Below are 22,410 nucleotides of genomic sequence, written 5' to 3'. Positions count from 1 at the left end.
AATTTTTTATTATATTATTATACTCCGTTTCCCTTGAGACAAGCACTGGGACCTGTGATCTCTGTCCTCTCTAGCACCTTCTTTCAGACAGTGTTTGCTATAATCAATCAATCAGGTTCATTTGGTTGCAAGATGCAGAGACCCCGTTGAGACACGCAGGTTGATGCTAAGTCTCGGGGCTAGACTGGAGGACTCAACAGGTTCCCAAGGTAGCTCTTCCTCTCACCACGCGTCAGCTTCTCTCTCTGCATCTGTCCTCTCTGTCCTGCTAATGGTTCTGTGGCTGATGTGCAGTCAGGACCCGCTACATAATTTGCTAGGTTCATGGCAAAATGAACTGAGGAGGGTCCCTTGTTTAAAAGGCAGGAAAAGAATTCTGTGAAATGTGCACTAAAATAAAAGCGTTTCCTTCCTTCAGAAGCCTCCTCTCTCCTTCCTGTTTCCACTTGTGTGGTGTTTATATTTGCTATTTAATACTGTCCTTCAGGCATGGAGATGCTTGCAGGACAGTACAGACCTACGCTGGCTTATAAAACAATATGTGTGCTAAAATCTCAACTTGTTTTAAAATCTGTATCTTCATTTCTATATGAAGTCTGGAAGATTATATTCCAAAATGTGAACAGTGGGTTATCGCTGGATGATGGTATAGAATAACACCCCCCCCCCCCAACAAACATATAAATAAATATACAGCCTAAATTTTCCAAAATGATTATATATTAGTATTTCCCTCAAACAAACAACAACCCATACACACACACTTCTCTATGTCAAAATAAAAAAGGATTAAAATTTTAACAGAAGTACCTGAAACTTGTAGATAAGAGTTACTACCTTTGATATATAATGCATTCAAATAAATCACTAAAAAAATCAATAGGAAAGTTGACAATAGGCGTGAATAGGTGATTCACACAAAAAGAGTACAAATTGCCAGCAAAATATTCAACTTCACTCTTTAAGAAATAAATTTAAATGGCAACAGATATAATTTTTCTGGAAGTTGTCAAAATTACAAACAAATGACACACAAGACAAGCATATATTAGACCAAATAGGAATAGTCACATGCTTAGGAGCGTATTTCGGAATAGCCCTTCAAAGGTCAATTTGACCATTTATATCAAAATGTGAAAGATACATGAGTTCTGACCCTAAATTTTTACTTACAGGTTTGACTCCAAAGAAGCACCCGTATTATTGTTTGTAATAGTCACAGACTTCAAACGTCCAACAAGCTATCAATACAAGAGAAGCTCAGTAAATTTATGTTATTTCAGTCCATTCAATGAAATAATTATGTAGCGTGAAGAGACATCTAAGTTATATTGTTAAAGAGTTAAAGAAAACTATATTACGAACCCATTTATGTAAAAACATCTCCATATATCACCATATAAATTAGTGAAAATCTATTAAACTTGATGTGTAACACTATAAAATAGATGATGTTATGGTGCCATTTTGTAAGACAGCAGGCGTTTTGCATATATTTTGTGCTCCCACGAGCTCTGAGAGCTCTGAGTCCAGGAGCAGAGACAAAACTGGCTGATTGCAAAGAACAGACAGTACAGGACCCCGTGCTGGTGGCTGCTTATTGAACAAAGCAGCTCGCAGCAACCCTGAGAAGTCCATGTGCATCCCCATTTTTCAGATGGCCAAACTGAGGCTCACCTAGAAACACAAGGTGGTGCTGAGTACATGGCCAGTTGTTTTCTTACAGTCCTTAGACGACCAATTTCACAACTTCCACACCCACATGTCTCTTGTGGCCATGGCCCATCACCTCCCCCAATGCTAAAAAAAAAAATTTTTTTTTAAGTAACCCATCTATGCAGATATATCTAGAGAAATCTGAAAACCCCAGATATATTCTAATGACGTATGAAAATTTGCAAAAATTTCAGGCAGATTCTAGTCCCTCCCATTTTTCTCTCTGCTGTAGCTTCACAGAACTTCCTTTATCTTTTGTATCTTACTCAATATTTACAGTGATAAGACCCTTGGAGAAGCCCTTGATTCCAGGCCCGGTTCTGTCAGTCCCTGCTTGTGGGCTCTGGGCAAGCCCAGCAGTAAAAACCTGCTTTGTTTGCCCACCTCCAGGTGAAATGGGATAAGGAGAGCCCTTTGAACCCTATAAAACAATGACGGCGACAAGTTTCTCCTCCGCGACTCGGGCTCTTTTCTTCCCATCTCTCTGATTGAAGTGTCGTCACACGGAAGCAGGAAGCAAGGACGTTTTCTCCCTAAGATCCAGCTCACGTGCCTCTCCCGGCGACATATGGGGATCTTGCTTTGGAGAGCGCGCTAGGCCAGGTGAACAGCTGTCGCTGGGTGCCCTCTGAACGAGCGGCAGTCACTCTGGTGGGGTGAGCTTAAGACGACAGCTTAACTGCTTTGCCGCCAGAGTAGGCTAGTTTGGGTTTCTCCTTAGTTTCCACCACCCCTGGATTTATTCCTCCTGCTTTTGTGTATTTGGTGATCATGGAGGTTGGCATTGGCTTGGAGAGATGTTCTTTGGGGACCCCGGATATTGTAACTTGACAAAATATATGTTGGCTGGCAAAATGTACAGAAAAAAAACAACTTTTATAAAAAAGAAGTAGAGGAGGAAACATCAATATGTATCGAACTCCTTAGAATAAGTTCATCTTTTGTCCTAGTCATTCCATTGTGAAGGGTTTAGCTCTCAGATAATACTGGATGACTTGAAATTATGTAGTATATTTAAGGAGGTTTATCGAACTATTGCTTAAGATGATTACAAATGATCTTATTGTCCAATAATAGGGGATTAGTTAAATAAATAAAGGCACACCCACACAATAAAACATACACTGTTCTTAGAAATAATGGGGCAGGTGTGTTATGCATATATACAAACATATGGAGAGGTAGTCTGTTGTTAAAATTGGGCTATAAAACAATAGGTGTGGTAAAATCTCATTTTGTTTTAAAGTCTATATCTTTATTTCTATATGATGTCTGGAAGATTATATTCCAAAATGTGAACAGTGGTTATTACTGGATGATGGTATAGAATTATCCCCTTCCCCCAAAACACACATATAAACAGATATACAGCCTAAATTTCCCCAAATGAATATATATTATTATTTCCCCCATAAAGATGAAATGTATAAACATAATAGAATTTCCACTTACTGTATCAAGAACTCCAGTGAGGCCCAGCGGTGTGGCTCAGTGGTTGAGCATCAACCCATCAACCAGGAGGTCACGGTTTGATTCCCAGTCAGGGCACTTGCCCAGGTTGGGAGCTCGTGCAGGAGGCAGCTGATCAGTGATTCTCTCTCATCATTGATGTTTCTATCTCTCTCTCCCTCTTCCTTCCTCTCTGAAATCAATTAAAAAATATATTAAAAAGAAATCCCATCACTTCTCAGCCTTTTGGCTCCGATCAAGTGTAGTATCTGTTCTTATCAGTTTAATATCTGATATGTCCTCTATCCGAGGACATTATATTAAATGTATTTTTAGAGTAGGGAGATGGAATAGGAGCTTGCTCTGTCTACTCCACGCATCGACCTGGTATTGCAGTACCTCTGGGAATGGTGCAAAAAAAAAAAAAGAAAAAAAAAAAAAGAATTCCAGTGAGGAGATGTCAGTAACAAAGTCCTTACATCTACCAGGAATTACTGTCCTGGAAGTGAAATCTGAAGAATATTCAGAATTTTACAGCAATCTCCCTTGTTCTAAATCTCTGATCACTCTTGGTCGGTTTCTCTCTTTTTAATCCTTAGACAATGCGCATCTTTACCCCATTAAAAGTGCTGAATTATCTGTTTCCGCCACAGACCTTGTGGGCAGGGTGCCTGGCGGAAGACATGGCACAGAGGGGCTCTCTGTAAATGGTTGAATGAATGACAGAGGGAGAGGCGTCCATGAAGTATGTTAGAGGTTTATGGAGGGAGAGAGATCAATGTTAAAAACTGTGTAATGGATTGTGGTAGCTGACATGACTTTGAAGGCTTTATCCAGGCAAAAATGGAGAGGGAGGCCATCAATTCCAGGCCCAGGGAACCACAGGGTGACCAAGAGCCCCGAGGTGGCTCCTGGGACATGGGCCTTCCAGGGCAAATGGGGATGATGCTCACTCGATGGTGGAACAGTGTGGTCAAGGCAGGAAGACAGAAAAGCAAATTTGGGGACCATGCCGCCCAGTTTGGCAAGAGTATGGCTTAAGACAGTGATGGCGAACCTATGACACATGTGTCAGAGGTGACACGCGAACTCGTTTTTTTGGTTGATTTTTCTTTGTTAAATGGCATTTAAATATATAAAATAAATATCAAAAATATAAGTCTTTGTTTTACTATGGCTGCAAATATCAAAAAATTTCTATATGTGACACGGCACCAGAGTTAAGTTAGGGTTTTTCAAAATGCTGACACGCCGAGCTCAAAAGGTTCGCCATCACTGGCTTAGGGGTAGGGAAACCGTGGACTGTAAGGCTGGGAAGGTTAGGTGGGAACTTGGTGAAGAGGGCCTTAAATGCCAGGGTGAGACTCTTGCCCTTCCTTTTGTGTAAGTTGAAAGACCAAACATACTGTGAACCCTAAGGTTTAACTCCTCCAGCACACATTAATCTCTCTCTCTTACACCTTTGACTCTTCTCTTTGACATGGTTTCTTCCCCTTATAAAACACACCTTGAATTAATAACCAAATCCAAGTGAGAACCACATTCCCTTGTTAGAGGGAAGTCGCTGATGGGGACAGACTCTACTGAGCCCTCCACCTTCACATCTGGATCCCCTGTGACGTGTGCTGAGATTCAAGACACGGTCTGTGGCATCTGGGGAGCAGGGCAGAGGTGGGGGGCTCCTAGGGAGTGACCCTGGCCCATCAGCATCGTGCTGCTGAGCGGGGAGCCACAGGCCACGCCTGGAACATCTGAGCAGAAGCTCGGGGCGTTACGGCATCGGGATCTACACAGAAGGCCATTGCCATCGGCATCCTGGTCTCTCTGTCTGTGCACTATAAAAACTGACAAAAAGGGCCTCGCTGCTGAGTTTCGGACTGAATGTTTAATGCAATTAATGCATATTTCATAGCACAATAACTGCCAGCGCTTTGCTCTGCCATCCTCCCTGGCCGAGTTATTTACACAGGCGTTTTGAGCCCAGCCACAGAGGAGGTTGACAAGTGCGTGTCTGTGCAGCAGGCCCGGCCCTTTCCCATGCAGATCAGGGCCTCCCCGTTTCAGAACGTCCCTGAGCAGCATCTGAAACCCCCTCCACTGAGCTGGGTGGATATATCTTCCCTTGGAACCACCTCTCAACAATCCCTTGCCTGACATCCTTCCATTTTCTCCCCTCCCTAGCCCCAAGAAAAGTACAACAAGGGGGGCTTTGTGCCAACACCGTCATGCCTCGGAGTGAATCTTCGTGATTTCTCCCGTTACAAAATCCCTAAAAGTGAAGACAGTGAGCTGTCCCCCTGGTCAGCCACTTCGTTTATTCATTGATCAGTTCTGACAGTCCTTTCGCAAGGCAGCTCTGCCCCCAGGGTGGTTTGACATAAATCAGGGGCTCCTCCGCTCACCCGCTCATCACGAGTGATGGATTTGGCAGGTTTTCAGGTTCCCGGGAAACAGAGCTCTGGGCCAGGAGAGCCAGACTGGGGCTCCGAAGGCGGCATTCAGCGCGAGAGGGGGATCCACGGATTCACGTCTCCTGCTGTTTTTCACTTACTAGGCACTCAGCCAGCCCTTTGAGTCTTAGTTGTAACCTCCGGTTCCACATCAAGAAGCTTCAGGTGCACCTCTCTTTGTGCAATGCTCGTGTTCCCGAAACGGTGTCGATAATGCGATTTCTGTGGGTAAATGTGAGCCTCTGTCTAGCGACTCTCATTACTTAGAGGCATTCTGGGTTGTTTTCTTTAACATGTAAACTTTCCTTCCCCCTTGCCCCAGTCACTTTGTCAAATATTTAAAGGGAGAAAAAGAAACAAATTTAGAACCAGCTTAAGAGAATGCTAAAGCAAAACCTTTTCTAACATGTGCATGTCACTCTCTGTCCATTTTGTCACTGTGGATTCTAGAGGCCGGGTTTTCCTATGTAGCGGTACAATTAAATACCCAGCAAGTCAAAACAGCTGGCTGGCTTAAAAAAATGGAGAAGGCTAAGTTGAGAAGGTTCGATTTAATGAGAAATGTATCCTTTAAAGTGCAGTCTTATTCAGCAAGCTGCCCTTCGCACGCTGGGCCTCCTTTTGCTGGAGCCCTGCCCTGGGAGAAAGCGGGATCGTGGAAAGACTCGGGCCTCTGAGGCCAAGACGGGGCTCGAATATGGCACTCAGACATGAAGATAAGAATATTTTGTTTTCCTGGCCAACGAGAGGATTGAGTTGGATAAGGAAGGAGAAGGTTCTTGAAACGCTGGCAGACTGTGGGGACATGTGGTGTCATGGTTATTAAGGCCCTATACTCCAAATCCTACATGCCTGGGGACTTTGAGTTCCTCACCTTCTCCAAGCCTCACTGTCCTAACTATAAAATAGGTATCAAATAAAACTTTCCATATACATTTTCCTTTTAATTTTAATAGATGCTTTTGGGTGTTTTAGGAAAGACATAACTTGTTTGACAATATATGAAACATTATTTTACATTTTTATTTTTTATTTTTACCTGAGTTTACATTTTAAAACATTTATTAGATATACTAGAGGCCCGGTGCATAAATTCGTGCACCAGTGGGGTCCCTCAGCCTGGCCTGCAGGATGTGGCCGAAACTGGCTCTCTGACATCCCCTGAGGGGTCCCGGATTGCGAGAGGGCGCAGGCCAGGCCAAGGGACCCCGCCAGTGCAAGATTGGGGCCAGGGAGCGATGTGGGAGGTTGGCCAGATGAAAAGGGACCATGGGAGGGCTCCAAGGCGTGTCCAGCCCATCTCACTCTCAGTCTCCCAGCAGCAAGCTAACCTACCGGTCAGAGCATCTGCCCCCTGGTAGTCAGTGCATGTCATAGCGAGCGGTTGAGTGGCCTTACCGTATTATGCTTTGATTGGTTGAATAGACGACCAGATGACCTGACACTTAGCATATTAGGCTTTTAGTATATAGGATTGGGGTAGCAGTGGTTAATGACATGATAGAAATTTGAGGAGTATAACTTGATAATAGGACATCTATATAATCTATTGTGTGTTATAATAGAACATTGTTACAAATTGAACATAATTAAAGCATAGTGATTAATCACAAAAACAATATGTAATTATATATGTGTTTTCCAATGGTCTTAGGCGACCCCTTTGAAAGGGTCATTCGACCCCCAAAGGGGTCGCGACCCACAGGTTGAGAACGCTGGTCTAAGGGATCAATAACTTAAGGCTCCAGGGCCAACTGTGTTCACAGCCAGGCCTGGTGCATATGTGAGCTTCTGGAAGCATATTTCTTTGCAAGATTTTCAGTCTTTTTGCATGTGTTGCTTGTGTTATCTGTTGTCCCAGGAATCAAGTCCCCTTTTATCTGTGTCTTCACAACACCACGTATAAATTAATACCTGGTCCCACGGCCAGTAAAAATGGTTGACAGCACAGGTTCAAACAAAATGGAACCCCTTCTGCAGAAGGAGTGAAGCAACCACTAGTTAGGGACCTCTGGTCTGGCCCACAGAACCTCTTACCAGAGTGCTTTTCTACCTCCCATAGGGCAACCCCGCCTTCTTCCTAGTGACTTCCCCACCCCCATCCTGTCCCATACCCAGTGGATGTGGACAGAAGCTGGGAAAGAGGCTGAGAACTGGTATGGTCCATGCAGTGATTCTGGACCCCGGTTCCACATTAGCATTGCATGGGAATTCCTAAAGTATATAGACAGGTGCCTGAGTCCCCCAAAATCCAATGAAATCAGAACTTGGAGGGTGGGATCTGGGCAAGGGTTTTGGTGTGTTTGTGTGTGTGTGTGTGTGTGTGTGTGTGTGTGTTTTAAGCTTCCCAGGTGATTCTAATGGGTAGCCAGTTGAGAAGCACTGGTGTAGCAAAGAGAACTGGGCTAGGAATTGGGAAGACACCTGGTTCAACATTGGCCTGTGTGACCATTTCTCAGTGGCTCTCCCGAGCTGAGCTTCCTTGCAGACTTATAAAATGAGGATGCTACAGTAGATCTCTCGGGCGAGTCTCTCTATGTTCAGCTGTTACATTCTAAGTGTTAAGGGTCTGAAGTCAGCTCAGATGAAGAGGGAGGGTCTTGAAGGAAAACAGCAGAGACCTTGTTCCTTTACGGGGGCCAGAGGCACAGAGGCAAGCAGACAGCAAAAGGGAGAGCACAGGAGCTGGATGCTAATTGGAAAGGATGAGGGCCATGTCGAGTTGTCGGTTTCACTCGCAGGGACCTGGTCTGGAAGTGCTGGCACAGCACCGGTGGATAGCAGGAAGGATCTTGGGCACGCCGGCTTCTGTCCTCCCTCCTATCTGTCTATCCGTCGGCATGCTGCTCCATGGCAGAGGGCCTCTGTGTTCTTAAGGCGATGAAGTCTTTCTAAGTCTCCTTCCGCAGAGCCTATGATTGGAAGTGACAAATGGAGGCTACTCTACTTGAAACTGCCACTCTGTGTTAGTAGCAGGATCAGCTCAGGTAGAGGGACATCTTACTGATGCATTTTTAAACTCTAACACAGAGAGAACAGGTGTACAAGGGGACAGGGTGAGGTGTGCAGGAAAGAGATCTAGTTGGTGAAGGAGTGAAATGGCTTCATTTTTTTAGAGGGTAGTTCTATGCAGGTCAAACCCACTGCCCTCACCCAAAAGAATGAAGTGAAATGGAAGGCTGGGCAATAAGGAGGTGACCTTGGGTGGCGTGAAGAGCTGACTGAGGGCCAGCGGGCAGAGGAATGTGGCCATCTGTCCATCACCAAACTAGAGCTCAGCCCTCATCACAACTTCGAGCAAAGTGTTCTCAGTGCCTTCCCACCACTCCCACATAAGAACCTCTCTTTTCACACATGCAGGCCCTTCTCCATTCCTCAAACACAACTAGCTGTAAGACATTGGTGGAGCACCAACTACATGATTGGCATCATCCTGAGCACTGGGACACAAAGATGAATGATTGGTACTCTTCCAAGGACCCTAAGGACTCTAGAAGACAGAATGGTAACCACAGAGTCGAGTAGCAGATAACCAGTGCTAAGGAGAGGGGACTAGGAACATTGGGGGCACAGAGCGCTCACCAACTGGGAAAGTGAAGAGGGATGGATACTTGAGCTGACTTTTGACATCAGGGAGAAGGAAGTTATTTTGGAAAAAGAGAGCAGCATGCACAAAGGTACAGAGGCCAGAAGTTTGCATGTTCCATTCGGGGAACTGCATGTGTTTCTACATATATGGAAGAGAACTGGAAGGGAGCAAGAGAGGAAGATAGGAGCCAGATCACGGAGGGTGTCATAGTTTAGTTGCGTTAGAACTTTATCTGAAAGCTAAAAGGAGTCATTAAAGGGCATTAGGGAAAAACATGACATTAGATACACATTTTAGAAAGATTACTTCAGGAGCATTAGAAAGTGAGAAGATGGTGAAAGGAAAAATAAACCTACAGTGGGGCCTTGACTTACGAGTTTAATTCGTTCTGTTACGGAGCTCATAACTCAAATTACTCGTATGTCCAATCATTAAAGTGAACAAGTGAGACACGTGATGCTGGGCTGATGTTGTGGCATTCACTGTGACGTTCGCTGTGCCAACTAGCGGTGGGGTATCTGAAGCTAGCTCGTAACCTGAATTTTAGCTCGCAACTCAAAGCAAAAAATCGGCCGAGAGACAGCTCGTATCTCGAAAAACTTGTTAGTCGGGACACTCGTAAGTCAAGGCCCCACTGTAGTTCATACTAAAATGTACAGGGCTGTCTGGGGAGGTACAGGCTACAGAGGGAGATGCTTCTCTAGGACATTCTGAGGCCATGCAGCACAGGGAGACAGTTCCCCTTTGTACTATGACTCTTTCCCTCCTCTGGAGCTGCTAGGTCTGGTCATGGGGTAGACACTCTTGTCTCAGAATTTCTATAGATGGTGCTTATGAGAGTGCCTGACTCTGATTGGGGCAACATGCCTGCCTCATGCTAAGGGACCACAGCTGCCAGGGATATGTCTTCAAGTTGTAGAGTCAAACGCTCATTACTTCCAGCTCCTAACATCCACTGCAGAGTTTCTAGTCTGAGCTTTGTTGATCTTGTTCCCAGCTGGCTGACAGACTCATCTCTTTTATCTCTTCAGCACTGAGTAGATTTACCAACAGTGAAAATCTAGGTGGCTTTCTCGAGAAGCCATGGAATTAAGGGCCATTAAGAATCCAGTGTCGTTTAGGCAGACAGTGTCCGATTAGGTGCCCGAGAGAAAACTTGACTCAGCTACTCCTGCTCACTCTAAGGTGCTGTGGCAGATGGGAAGCGGAAGCCATTTTTTCTAATCAGGAATAAAATTACAGGACAGCTCACTGGGCCGCTGATCTGTGTTTATGAATCTAGCATGTGAATCCCAGTTGCTGTCAAGAGGTCTAAATTGGAATCACATGGAAACTTCAGTCTTCATGGCTCAGGGTGCATGAAAAATTCTCAAGGTGGAGCCTCGCAGGATCTCCCATGTATAACTCTCTCCTTGCCCAGAGTTGGCCCTATCTGGTTTCTTTCCCCCCCATCCCTGGTACTGTATTCTTACAGATTTCTCTAGGATCTGGTAGAAGATGCTGTGTTTTGTCTGCATCAGTTTTTCCACAGCCTGAATGTTTGCCTGACCCAGACCAGGAACCTGGTCTGTCATCCACCAGGGGAATAAAAAGAATGCCTTGAGCTGGTCTGAGCACACCTGACACCAGTATCCTCTTTCAATCTGAAAAGTCTGATTGAGAAATTGAATATCTGTAGGGTCTGGATAAAAATCGATTCTCAGCAGTTACTTCTTAGGGACTCTTTTTCTCTCCTTAGATTTTGTGAACTTACGTGATGCATAAGTTTAGTCCTTTTTCTGAAAAAATCTTTACCTAACTATATCCACCCTTCCAGATTGTAATTTTAATCTTAATCCCTTCAATGTTCCCCTGATTTTTCTCAAAAGTCATCATGGCTCATAACTGGGCCATATTTACATCTTTTACCCATAAGTCCAGCATCCAGGGGTTCATATATTCTCAGCACTCACCAGGCACAGGTGGTTACTGCACCCTAAGTCCAGAATTTGAGACAGTATTTCCCCAAATTGTAATTTTATATAAGAGAAGTTTAATAGAGGAGTGAAAGGCTGCAGCCAGATTGAAATTAATTTGAGAATGAGAGGAACAGAAATGGAGGCCCAGAAGATAGCCAAATCTTTTAAGAAGTAACAAAAGGAGGAAAGAGGCTGGGTCAAGGCCAAAGAGTGTTGTGGAGCAAAGTTTTAGTTTGCTTATTTCATAGGATGAGATGTGTTGAACGTGTTCGTAGACCAAAAGGAAGGCTTTCCCATGGAGGAAGAGGTTGAATACAACCAATGAAGCAAGGTCTTGAAGATATGAGAGAGGGTAGAGCCAAGGGCATCTGGTTAGCCTTGAAGAAGAGGGACACCTCATCCCTTGATACTAGGATGGGTGGGTTTAAAGACACCTGTAAAGGTGGGGATGGGGGTGGAAACCTGACGGCCATCACTCTTGTAGCCTCAATTTTCTTGAATCAAACATCTAGTTGGAACCCAGTATTGTGGAGGCTAAGGTTATCTCTCTCCTTCTCTGTGCTCTTCAGTCAAAGCCACCAACAATCACACATGAATGGCTCATTCCTGATGGTAGAGCAGGGCCCCATCCATTGTCCTGACTGAGCTGCACGGCTCCCTGAGAGTGAACAGGACAGAGGGTTTGAATCCACAGGAGTGTTGGGTAAACCTGGCTAAGCTAGAGACCTGCCCAAGGTCACAGAGGGATGAGTTAGAAGGGCTGGAACTGGAAGCTGCTCTCCCTGCCCCATCCCTCAGCCAGCGCACAGGCAGGAGGGCAGGAGACATGGGTAGGATTTAGTGGGACCATCAGAAGAGCAGGTGCACTCTGTTGCTTCCAGGTCAGTCCTCGCCTGGCAGGTGCAGCCCAGGTGCAGATGTTTGCAAAGGCAGCCAGGCCCCCTCCCAGCCTGGGGGAGGTGGCAGCCTTTCAGGCTCCATTGTTATGCTTGGCTCTTCTTGCAGGGGCAGTCTTTGCTGTCTGTTCTGGAGAGCAAGGAGCCTTTGATTCAGGAGGAGCTGTGCGTCCTGACTTTGATCTCTCACAAATCAGGTCTTCGCACACTCCCGAGAGAACATTTTACATTTTAAAGGCTCTGAGCCGACTGTCTCTTTGGCTCACCTGTGGAGCTGCTCTTCTCCCTGTGGCTCATCCTTCCAGCAAAACGGGCCCCTGGGCAGCCTGCCCAGGATAGAGTTGGGGAAAGCAGGCTGCAGGAGAGGGCTCCTGAGCGAATGAACGAGCCAGAGGCAGCATCGATCAGAGACTGACAGGGTCCCCTCCCTCAGCTTGGCCTGAGGGGAGCATCCACTGTCAAGGGCAGAAGAGTCAGAGTAAGGGAGATGGGAAACCTCGCTTACCTGTCCAGGCAGCATAGGAAGTTCCTGCCTCACTCCACTGCTGAGGCTTCAAGGCCTCCGTGGGGGGTGTGCTGGGCGGATCGTGCCACCTCCATTTTGCAGATGACAAAACTAAAACCCGGAGCAAGTCACCCAAGCGATTTTAAACTGGGCAGATCTAAGATGATAACACACACCTTCAGACCCCTTTCCCTGTATCCTTAACCATTCCAAAGGCTCTTTAGGTGGAGCCAGAGACCCAAACAGGCTTGCCAGGGCAGAGAATAGTGCCAACCTTCTAGGGTTTCAGACTCAGTAGCAAGAGAGCACCGAACGTGGGCGTTCTGATCTTGGCTCTCACATGGATCAGCAGTCGGAATCTTGAACAATGCCATCACCTTTCTGACCGGCTTCTGTAGTAAAACCTGTGTGCCTGTATCACAGGGAATATTGTATCAGGTACATTATGTGAAATTGCTTTGTAAATTGTTAAGGGCTTCAAGCAAGTGAGTAGTGATTTCTCTTCCTCCTTATTTCTCTCTGGAATCTCATCTGAGCGGGCCTGGGACTGGAGGGTCAGGGGGCTCCCGAGCGTGTCTGCAAGCTGGGCCAGGAGCAGAGTCCTCCCCTCCGTTTTTCCGGATGAGCGTTGTCTCCTTTGTCCTGTATTTATCCTAAAGATGTTAGAGCTGAACAGACCAGCCAACCCCCCCTCTCCACCCCCCTTCCACCCACACACACACACTGCTGAGACACATCCATATCTCGAGGTCCCCAGGCCAGTGCTCTTCCCATAATACACAGAGGTCTGGCAACGTGCAGCCCTCTCCCACCCCTCCCAGCACCCTCCCCTGGTCCTCGTGGACTGAGAAAAACTCAGCAGGTCTAAGCCAGCCATGGAGCTGGACTTGGAAGGGCCCGGCAAACTGGTTAGTAAACAGAAGTGATTTTCCTTAATCAGGGCTGGTCACACCTGAGAGCTATAACTGTCCGAGTCCCACCTGCTACCTTCCCATTCCTCTCCCTCTGCCCCACCCTCTAGGGACCTTGGCCGGGGCCCTCCCCAGTGCTCCACTCCCCACCTGTTGCTGTGATTTCTTTGGTGGTGGGCAGAAGAAGGGGCCCTCCCAGAAAACCGAACACAGGCCCGGGCAGAGCCAAGCTGGCCCCCCACCCCCACCTGGGAAAGCTGGCTGTCCGTGGGGAAGTCCCCCCTAACTGGGATTACCTGGGGCGCCTTTCTAGGTCCCGACATAGGGACCTTGGCCAGGGCCCTCCCCAGTGCTCCACTCCCCACCTGTTGCTGTGATTTCTTTGGTGGTGGGCAGGAGAAGGGGCCTCCCAGAAACCAAACACGGGCCCGGGCAGAGCCAGCTGGCCCCCACCCCCACCCCCTCCTGGGAAAGCTGGCTGTCCATGGGGAAGTCCCCCCTAACTGGGATTACCTGGGGCGCCTTTCTAGGTCCCGACATACAACCATAAGAAAGAGCCCTCTTCCCACTACTGTCCAGAGAAAGAGAAAACTGACTTACTGAGCCCCAGTTTCAGCCTTGGTGTGTGGGGGGTCACCGTGCGGAAGGTTTTGCATTCATCGGCCCTGCTTTTCTGACCAAGTAGTCCAGTCTGCTTATTATTCTTGTACACGCACTACTGATTCCTGTCTCCTGTCTCTGCTGATGTTAGTCCCTTGCCTCAAATACACTCTGATATTTATAAATCTTTTCCACTTAGCATTTCAAAAGGCTTTCATGTCTATGATCTCATCCAATTGGATCATATCGTGAACCTCACAGCAACCCCGGGGTTTTTTGTTATTACTATTATTGAAATGATTATTCCCTGTTAGGTTTGAGGAACTGAGGCCCAGAGCGGCTCAATGACTTGTTCAAAGTCACATCAGTAGTTGCAGAAAGAGCTGGAATGAGAACAAGGACTTTGTGACTCCCCTTCCTGGGTCTTCATCACCGCCCCACGCGGTGTTGCTCTCATCGATAGAACACCTGCCTGGGAACCTTCAGGAGCTGCCCCCACTCAGCCCTGGGAGTATTTTGGCCTGGGTTAGAGTACCCCAGTTTTTCCTTGAGGAACCATCCCACCCCCTCAGCTCATTTGATTTTGGTGGGACTGCCCTCAGCCCTTGGCTCTGTGGGTGACCCCATGGCCAGAGCTGGCCCATCTGTGATGAGAGGCAGCTCAGTGAAATGCAACCCACGTCTTCTGCTGGAATTGTCTGGGAAGAGACACTCTGCTGAGATTTCTAAATCTCTGGCATGTGAGGCTGGAGTTGCAGGGCCACCCCTTGGAGATGCCTGCCTGAGAATGAAGCTGACAAAGAGAAAGGCAAAGCAAAGAGGGCACCCGAGGCGGTCAAATCCTGAAGACAGTCCTCAGGTTGATGGATTCCATCGTACCTGAAGCCAGTTGCAGCCTGTTCCTGAAGCTGGTTTGAGTTGCTTTCTGTCACCTGTATCAAAAACCAGAGTCTTGAGGAATATAATCCCCACCCCAATACTTCTTGCAAATCCTTTTGCTTTTGTTCCTTGCTTCTCCATTCCCCAGTATGGCCCACTTACCTGTTGCTCTAGATCAAAATATTAATATTACATGCTTGAGTCTTTCCCCTGCTTTATTACCAGCAGTTTGAGGATAGGAACTCTTCTCTTTTGTCTTATTTGTGCCGTGGAAAGAGCACAGGCTTTGGAATCGGAACATCTGGCATGAGTCATCCCTACCACAAGCTGAATGGTCTTGAATGGATAACTTTACTTTCTGGAAATTATTATTTTTTTTTTAGATTAAAAAACAACAAACCTACCTTTCAGGCTTATTATGATTACTAAAAAGGAAATGTATATGAAAGTCCCTTTCAAACTCATAGAAGCCTTTCCAGTGTCAGAGATTACTTAGAACAGTGCCTGGTGCGTAGTATACCCCATAATAGTGCCGTTAAAAATAGTTGTTGGACTCAGCTATTGTGTGTCACCTCTATTACCTGAATCCTTTGCCTTATGAGCAGGTTAATGGCAAATTGGGAACAGAGCATGTGGATGCTCCAGTGATTTGGTTTTATTGCAAACTCATCACTAGAGATCCTCCTTAGCTGGGCATCCATTACCAGGTGAGAGGAGGTGTAGCCTGGGGGTGGGGGGGCGGCGGCGAGTAAGAAAACATCTCTTTGGCATTGAGGCCACACACACAGGGGCTTGGGCACCACCCCTGAGTGGAAGCTGGTGTTGGAGGGGAGTACAACTAGGGAGTGTCTACCATCCTAGCCCACAACTGCTCATCCAGCCCCCAGTTTCAACCATTTACCAGGCCTCCCCATGAAGAAAAAAGTGCAGACAGGGAAGTGAGAGCAGCTTAGGACAGTATGCCCTCTGGGAGACACCATGCGTTTCAATAGCCCTTTTGAAGTCCTTCTTTGGTGGCCACGGAGCTTTTGCATGCACATTGGAGGGACTGTTAGTGGCTTTAGTTCCTTGTTGGTTCCAGCTGAGAAAGAACTCCTGAGTTGGAAACTGAGGTCAGTGTAGTTCAAAAGCAAGCTCAAGGTCTCCTCACCTTTTGCAGATTCCTGGCCACTCACCCAGGTGAACTTCACTTAGGGAATTTGAAAATGCCCCAAGGAAATAGTTGTTGGTTAAATCATGTTGTGTGGAGAATCAAAAGTGAATGTCTTGGCATCATGTCATGAGCTTCCTTTTCTATTTCTCTTTTTGCTAATAAATGTGAGCACTTATCTGTGTTAGACCCTGTAATGAGCTTACGCCATGCATTGTATCATTTGATCTCACCTTGTCTCTCTGAAGGTTCTGTTATTTCTCCAATACAGAGAGGTGTAAATAACTCACAGAAGTCTCATTGTTAGTAAGTGGCAACGTTGGGTCTTGAACCCAGGTTTATTTCATTCCAGTTTGAATGAGCTCTTCCTAGCTATACTCCCATATGCCTCCTTCTTAACACTGGTACTTGGTGGAATTATATACAATATGACATCTATGTACTTACATATTGTATAACACCATAAACTCATGAAAGCTAGGGATTAGGCACTATTTATCTCTGCATTTCTAGCAGTGAGAACCATAGGGGAAAACACCACACAATGATAGATAGGTGGAATGATATGGAGAGAAAAAGAAATGTACTAGAGAGTCTCTGGTCTCAAGGACTTCACAATCTAGCAGGAGAGACAAAGCATACATAGATGAAAAACTGAAAATTATAATAAGAAAGTTCAAAATACAGCTAAGATTATTGACAAATGAATGGTAAACTCATGAAGTGTTACATCTGTAAACCAAAATTAATTTTAGACTGTAATAAGGAATAAAAAGCATTTATCTGAGCAAAAGAAGCTGCAGCCCAGGAAACACTGATTCAGGTAGCAACCTAAATTGTGTTCCACCCAGGCAAAGGGAAGGCTGCCTTTTATAGGGAAAGTTCCTGCACAGGTTCTCAATTAGGCCTGTTTTATGTAAATGAGGTATCCAAATGGTGCAGTTCTGATTCGTCAGTATAGATGCAAAGGACAATTTGTGTACTTCTGATTGGACAGGGCTGCCTCAGTTCCTTGTAGGAAAAACCAGGGCTTCCCTGCAGTGGTTGACTCAGATGTATAAACCTGCAGGGCACAGTGTGGGGAAGGTGAGTTCAGTCTGAAGTTCTTCCCAATGTACAGACTGTGGGAGAAGCACCTGTCAGCAAATGGCTGCTAGACTCTTCTTATTCATAAAATCTGGGCCCTTGGTTGACCATAGGGAGTCCATCTCAGCAGATAAATTCCTTCTCAGGGCCCACAATTCTCACACAGAGAGACAGCTGTCTTTGGGCTGGTTCACACTAGAATATGGCTGTCTGAATATTTTAGTCCTGACTCCCTGTTTTACTCCTTCTCAGGGATGCAGTGGCCTCAGTTGCATCTAGAGCAGTGGTTCTCAACCTGTGGGTCGCGACCCCTTTTGGGGTCAAACGACCCTTTTACAGGGGTCGACATAAGACCATCAGAAAACACATCTATAATTACATATTGTTTTTGTGATTAATCACTATGCTTTAATTATGTTCAATTTGTAACAATGAAATTGGGGGTCACCACAACATGAGGAACTGTATTAAAGGGTCGCGGCATTAGGAAGGTTAAGAACCACTGATCTAGAGTCTGTCCTGTGTGCCCTTGGGGTGTGTGTGTGTGTAGGGGGGTGGGGGGAGAGATCCACTAGTTTATGATGATTGATGACCTTACCCAGATTACTCTCAGCCAGTGTGTGGCCTTAAACTTCCTCAATTTTCATTTAATTAACTTCCCCCTTTCTTTGGCTTCTCCCAGGGAAAGCCAGCTCTTGTTTCCTCTAAGAAATGTTGTGCCAGTTCCCACCCTTTTGGAGGCCGTCCTGTGGAATGTGGAGGCCAAGGTCAGAGAGGAAGCATTTCTTCCTCTGCCTAACAGTGATTGCCTTGTTCCCTCCCACTTCCTCCTCTCCAACCTCCAGTAATCTTGGCTTTATCTTACCTGGGACAGTCCTCAGGCTCTTAGACATAAATACTGTTTTATTGGTCTGAGTGAACCATTTCTTCCTCACTCCCCTTACTCCTTGGATTATCTCTGATCTTACAGTTTCCACAGCTGGGAATCCCATCATCACCACCATCACCAAGGGGGTGCTGCTAACATGTCCAGAGGTAAATCAATTTTACCTCCCTCAGATAAGGAGCAAGTATGAATGAATAATTTAGCCTCCTGTGTTTCCACAACTTTCTGGGAAGCGGGCAAGTTGCCAGACCTGATGGGTGAAGGTGGCTGCACTGTGGATGTTGCCCTTTTCCTATGAGAACTATCCCACTGCTCCCTAGATTAAACTCCCCTAAACTCACCATCTTGCATTCTTTCTTGAAAGTCTGTATGTATTATATGCAATTCTGTTGATTCAGGATCCGGCCCCAGGCATAACTGTGCAGCAGGAAGAGTTTTCCTGGCAGCCCCTTACCTTCCTCTTCTGACCCCCACACGCCCATTCCACACACTCAGTGGTCCAGGCACCACAACAGTCACCATCTGCTGGGTAGTGAGCCTCCAGCCTCTTATAGAAAACATTTATAGAAAGCTGGGAATCTCCCCAGGACTATGGTCTACTTTCCTTTTATTCTTTCTTTCATTTGGGGTGGTGGGGGGAGAGAGAGAGTGAGAGCGAGCAGGCTAGATAGAGGGGAGGGGATAACAGTGGATTCTTTACCTTGTAGCTGTATCCAAGTACTACCATGGAAATGCTAGCACTTCTTGAATGTTGAAGATTCCTCATAGAATGTTCATCTTCCTTTCCTGGACTTCTGCCAGCAGGCAGAGGAGGGCTCCTCACCAGCCTGGAGCTCCTTTCCTTCCTCTATCTCTATTTCAGAGGTAGAGCTTGGCCAACCTGCACAGGAGGCTGGGACAGAGGAATGATCAATCACTGTGTGTCCCTGAAAGATCCCTTCTTTTTTGCCTCCCTATGGCTTCAGTGCTTCCTCAGTGCCCTCAGCCCCAGGACCAGCTCTGGTGGGGCCTTCACAGAACCCACTGCTATTAAAGGGCAAGCTCTGAAGATACACCCAGTGCCACCAGGAAGTGACTTTCTACCTCTTCAGTCGGCTCCCCATAGGCTATTTGGTGGTCTGGGTTCTCATGATGGGCTACCATGATTCATTCTATTAAACTCCATCCCATTCTAGTAAACTGAGGGTTGCATTCATTAGGTCTGTGTAATGATGTGCAATATAAAGCAAGAACCTAACTTAGAGCTTTGGTTTTTCTCCTTTGCAAACTGTGGACCAGATCCGAGGTTCTCAAATTCCTTTGCCTTTGGGAATTGCTGGAGAGCTGCTGAAAAGGCGCTTCACATCCTAGATCATGGGGATTCCATTGCCATAGTTGGGTAGCAGGCCCAGGAGTCAGCATTTTAAACTGACCTCCAGGTCATCTTAGTGCCGATCACCTGGAGGACATCTTTTGAGAGACGCTGGGTGGTCTCCAAGCTGAAGGACTGTGAATCAATGTACAGGAACCCCTCCTGTGACCATCAGAACAGAGACACCCTAGAGCAGGAGCCTGAATGTTAGCCCTATAGGAAAAGGGGCTGGATTTTCATTAGGCATTTTCCCTCAAAAGGAGAGAACACGTGGAGGATGAACTACATGCATAGTCAGGGTAGGAGCTGCAAGCAGGTGTGAAATCTTGTGGACTGACAGCTAGTTCCTTGAGCTAATCCTCAAATACTTTTCTGGATTAATCCTTTTGAGTTTTGAAATCTGTAAGAATCGTCATATTACAATTCAAATTCTCCTGGAGTAGGTCATCAGCCAATGTAACTGAACAGCTATGACAGAAGCCAAGAGATGGGGGCTTGCGGGGAAGAACATTAGCAATAACGACTCTGTGCACAGTCTGCAGGGCCCTGGGGAGGCACAAAACCATGGGGACTAGGAGAGTCATGTGGAACAAAGTGGTCAAGCCAGCTGAGGATGGGGGTGGGTGCTGAGGCTGGAGGTGGCCGTGTCAGGTTTCCAAGTTGGAGCCTTTTAAGTCTCAGCCCTTGCAGTGTGGTTCAGGGGCGGAAGAGCATTTTCATGGAGTATGGTGACTGTTAGACTTTCCTGAAGGTTCTCCCTTCTTAGCTCCAGTTCACCATTTCCACGCACCCATCCCACAAGAAATCTCCGGGCATGCCCCCTGCCCCCTCCCTCCATTCCCCACCACACAGCCACTGGCTGGCTCTTGTGCCGCATGCTGCCTGGATTTCCTTTGCACTGGTTGCAATGGCACCTTTGTTGCCTTGAAAGGCATTTGCATGGTCCACCCTGTGTGTTTATCTTGTCTCCCCTTTCTCTGGCAGAGTCTTTAAGGGCATCTTCTTCTTCTCTTTGTGTCTTCCTGCAGTGCTCAGTACAATGCTCAGGAAAGATATTTTCTCTTTGCTTGTTTGTCTGCTAACCAACTGATACCTATATCTCCCTAGCAGGCCATCTATCTGAGAGCCAGGTAACTAAGTAGAATTTTCTGGGACGGGGGAGGGCATGACGAGAGGAAAGGAGCATGTCCCCCCATTTCCATCCATGATGCACCATCTCATCAGTCTGTCTCTAGACATACAGCTGCTTGTCTGGGGGACCCTCCCTGTGATGGAGCCACCAAGTTCACTGACTGGCCAATCAAAGGGAGTTTCCAGCTTGGTCTCTTAGAGTTGTGAGTAGGATGGACAGAGCTGTGAGACAAGACAATCTCATTCTCCTTTAAAGGGGATACTGTCTACCCTGGTGGTTTAGAGCCTGGGATTTGAAGTCGGGCAGATAGAAATTCCAATTTTGGTTCTACCTGTGGCCAGCTGTCTCACTTTTCATGACTTTCTTAATTTCCATAAGCCTCCGTTTTCTCAGCTGGAAAATAGGGATAAAAATGGAGATTTCATGGATTTGTTAGGAGTGGAAATACATGAATACATGATAAATGAGTATTGTCATTGAAATGCTTTACCCAGTGACGAGCACAGAGTGGGCACTCCAAAATGCGAGCCACGGAGGGGGCGCTGACAGGGCTTTCCGCTTTTGTGCAAGTCCAAGGCACTCCGGCTGCTGCCTCTTTATTCTCCTGCCATCTCCCCCTTGATGGTTGTCTTTTCCCTCCAGCTGTTGATGAGCAAGAGAGAGAGAGAGAGAGAGAGAGTGAGTGGGACCCCTTGTCTCTCTCTGGAGGGGCCCCTACTCGGAGAGCTGCTCACTTCCTTTTCTTACAAATGGAGCCAGCAAACTCGAGGAAATAGGCCGTCTCCCCATCCCTTCCCCTGGCCAACTCCTCCAATGGCAGCCTCCTTGGCTCAGGGCCACCCCCAGGCATCCCATCCTCTGTTCTGCCAACCAAGTTAAAACTGGTGGCCTCGGCTTTAATTGAAAATCCCCAATCAGGACAGTACAAAGAGACTCTCTTTCAGGGAAACCTCCAAATGCAAATACTTGAGCGGATGTGCGGTCCTCTTATCTCCCGCTTGTCTTTCCTGTCTGAAGCAAACGCCTCTTGTGAGACCTTGGGGTCCCGGTAGAGAGTCCTCTTTGCAATTGTACATTAAGCATTTGTGTAAAAGGACTCCTTGGTGGGTTGGTAAGTGCCCTTAGAACAGATTTTGTAAATATTTCATGCAGGATTTTGTATTAGATTCCATCTTATAACAACTTCTGCTGTTATCTGGGTAGCCAGTTTTTTCAAGGATATACTTCCTTTTGGTTGAAATCACAGTCTCAGAGAAGCGCCTCTGCCTCGGAAGTACCTAAACAGTATGGTTGACCCAGGAGCTCCAATTAAATTACTCTACATTCTACGGATGGCCCTAGGGACCCCTAGCTGGTTTGGCTCAGTGGATAGAGCATTGGCTTGCGGACTAAAGGGTCCTGAGTTCAATTCTGGGCCAAGGACACATGCCCCGGTTGCGGGCTCAATCCCCAGTGTGGGGCGTGCAGAAAGCAGCCGGTCAATGATTCTCTCTCATCATTGATGTTTCTGTCTCTCTCTCCCCTCTCCCTGCCTCTCTGAGATCAATAAAAATATATATTTTTTAAAAATGGCCCTCGGGAAACTTTGCTGGTAGTGTTTGGGGAGTGGAGATGTTAATCTGGGAGCTAGCTGGGCATTGAAAGCGCCCAGGGGAAGGCATTTTCAGGGCTGTTTCATCAGGGGTGTGAGGAAGTGAGCTTATCTGGACTCAAGTCTTTATCAGAAAGAATCTTCCGCACTGACCTTCTGGCTGGAGAGCTTTCCTGAAGGGGCAGGAAGGCTCAAGGGCAAGTGACACAGAGGGGACTGGGCATCTGCGGGAAGATGTGCTTTCACTTTCCTAGATGAGGC

General features: G+C 46.7%; 1 non-coding gene across 1 annotated transcript; it reads left to right on the top strand.

The window, feature by feature from the left end:
* The first annotated feature begins 3,395 nt into the window (after positions 1-3,395).
* Positions 3,396-3,586, top strand: LOC111826277. The gene has a single exon (XR_002829562.1). It is a non-coding gene; the product is annotated as a U2 spliceosomal RNA (small nuclear RNA).
* The last annotated feature ends 18,824 nt before the right edge of the window (positions 3,587-22,410 follow it).

This window comes from Myotis lucifugus, unplaced genomic scaffold, assembly GCF_000147115.1.
Source record: "Myotis lucifugus unplaced genomic scaffold, Myoluc2.0 scaffold_65, whole genome shotgun sequence".
NCBI lineage: Eukaryota > Metazoa > Chordata > Mammalia > Chiroptera > Vespertilionidae > Myotis > Myotis lucifugus.
The sequence above is the reverse complement of the archived record's forward strand: the minus strand, read 5'-3'. Positions and strand labels throughout refer to the sequence as shown.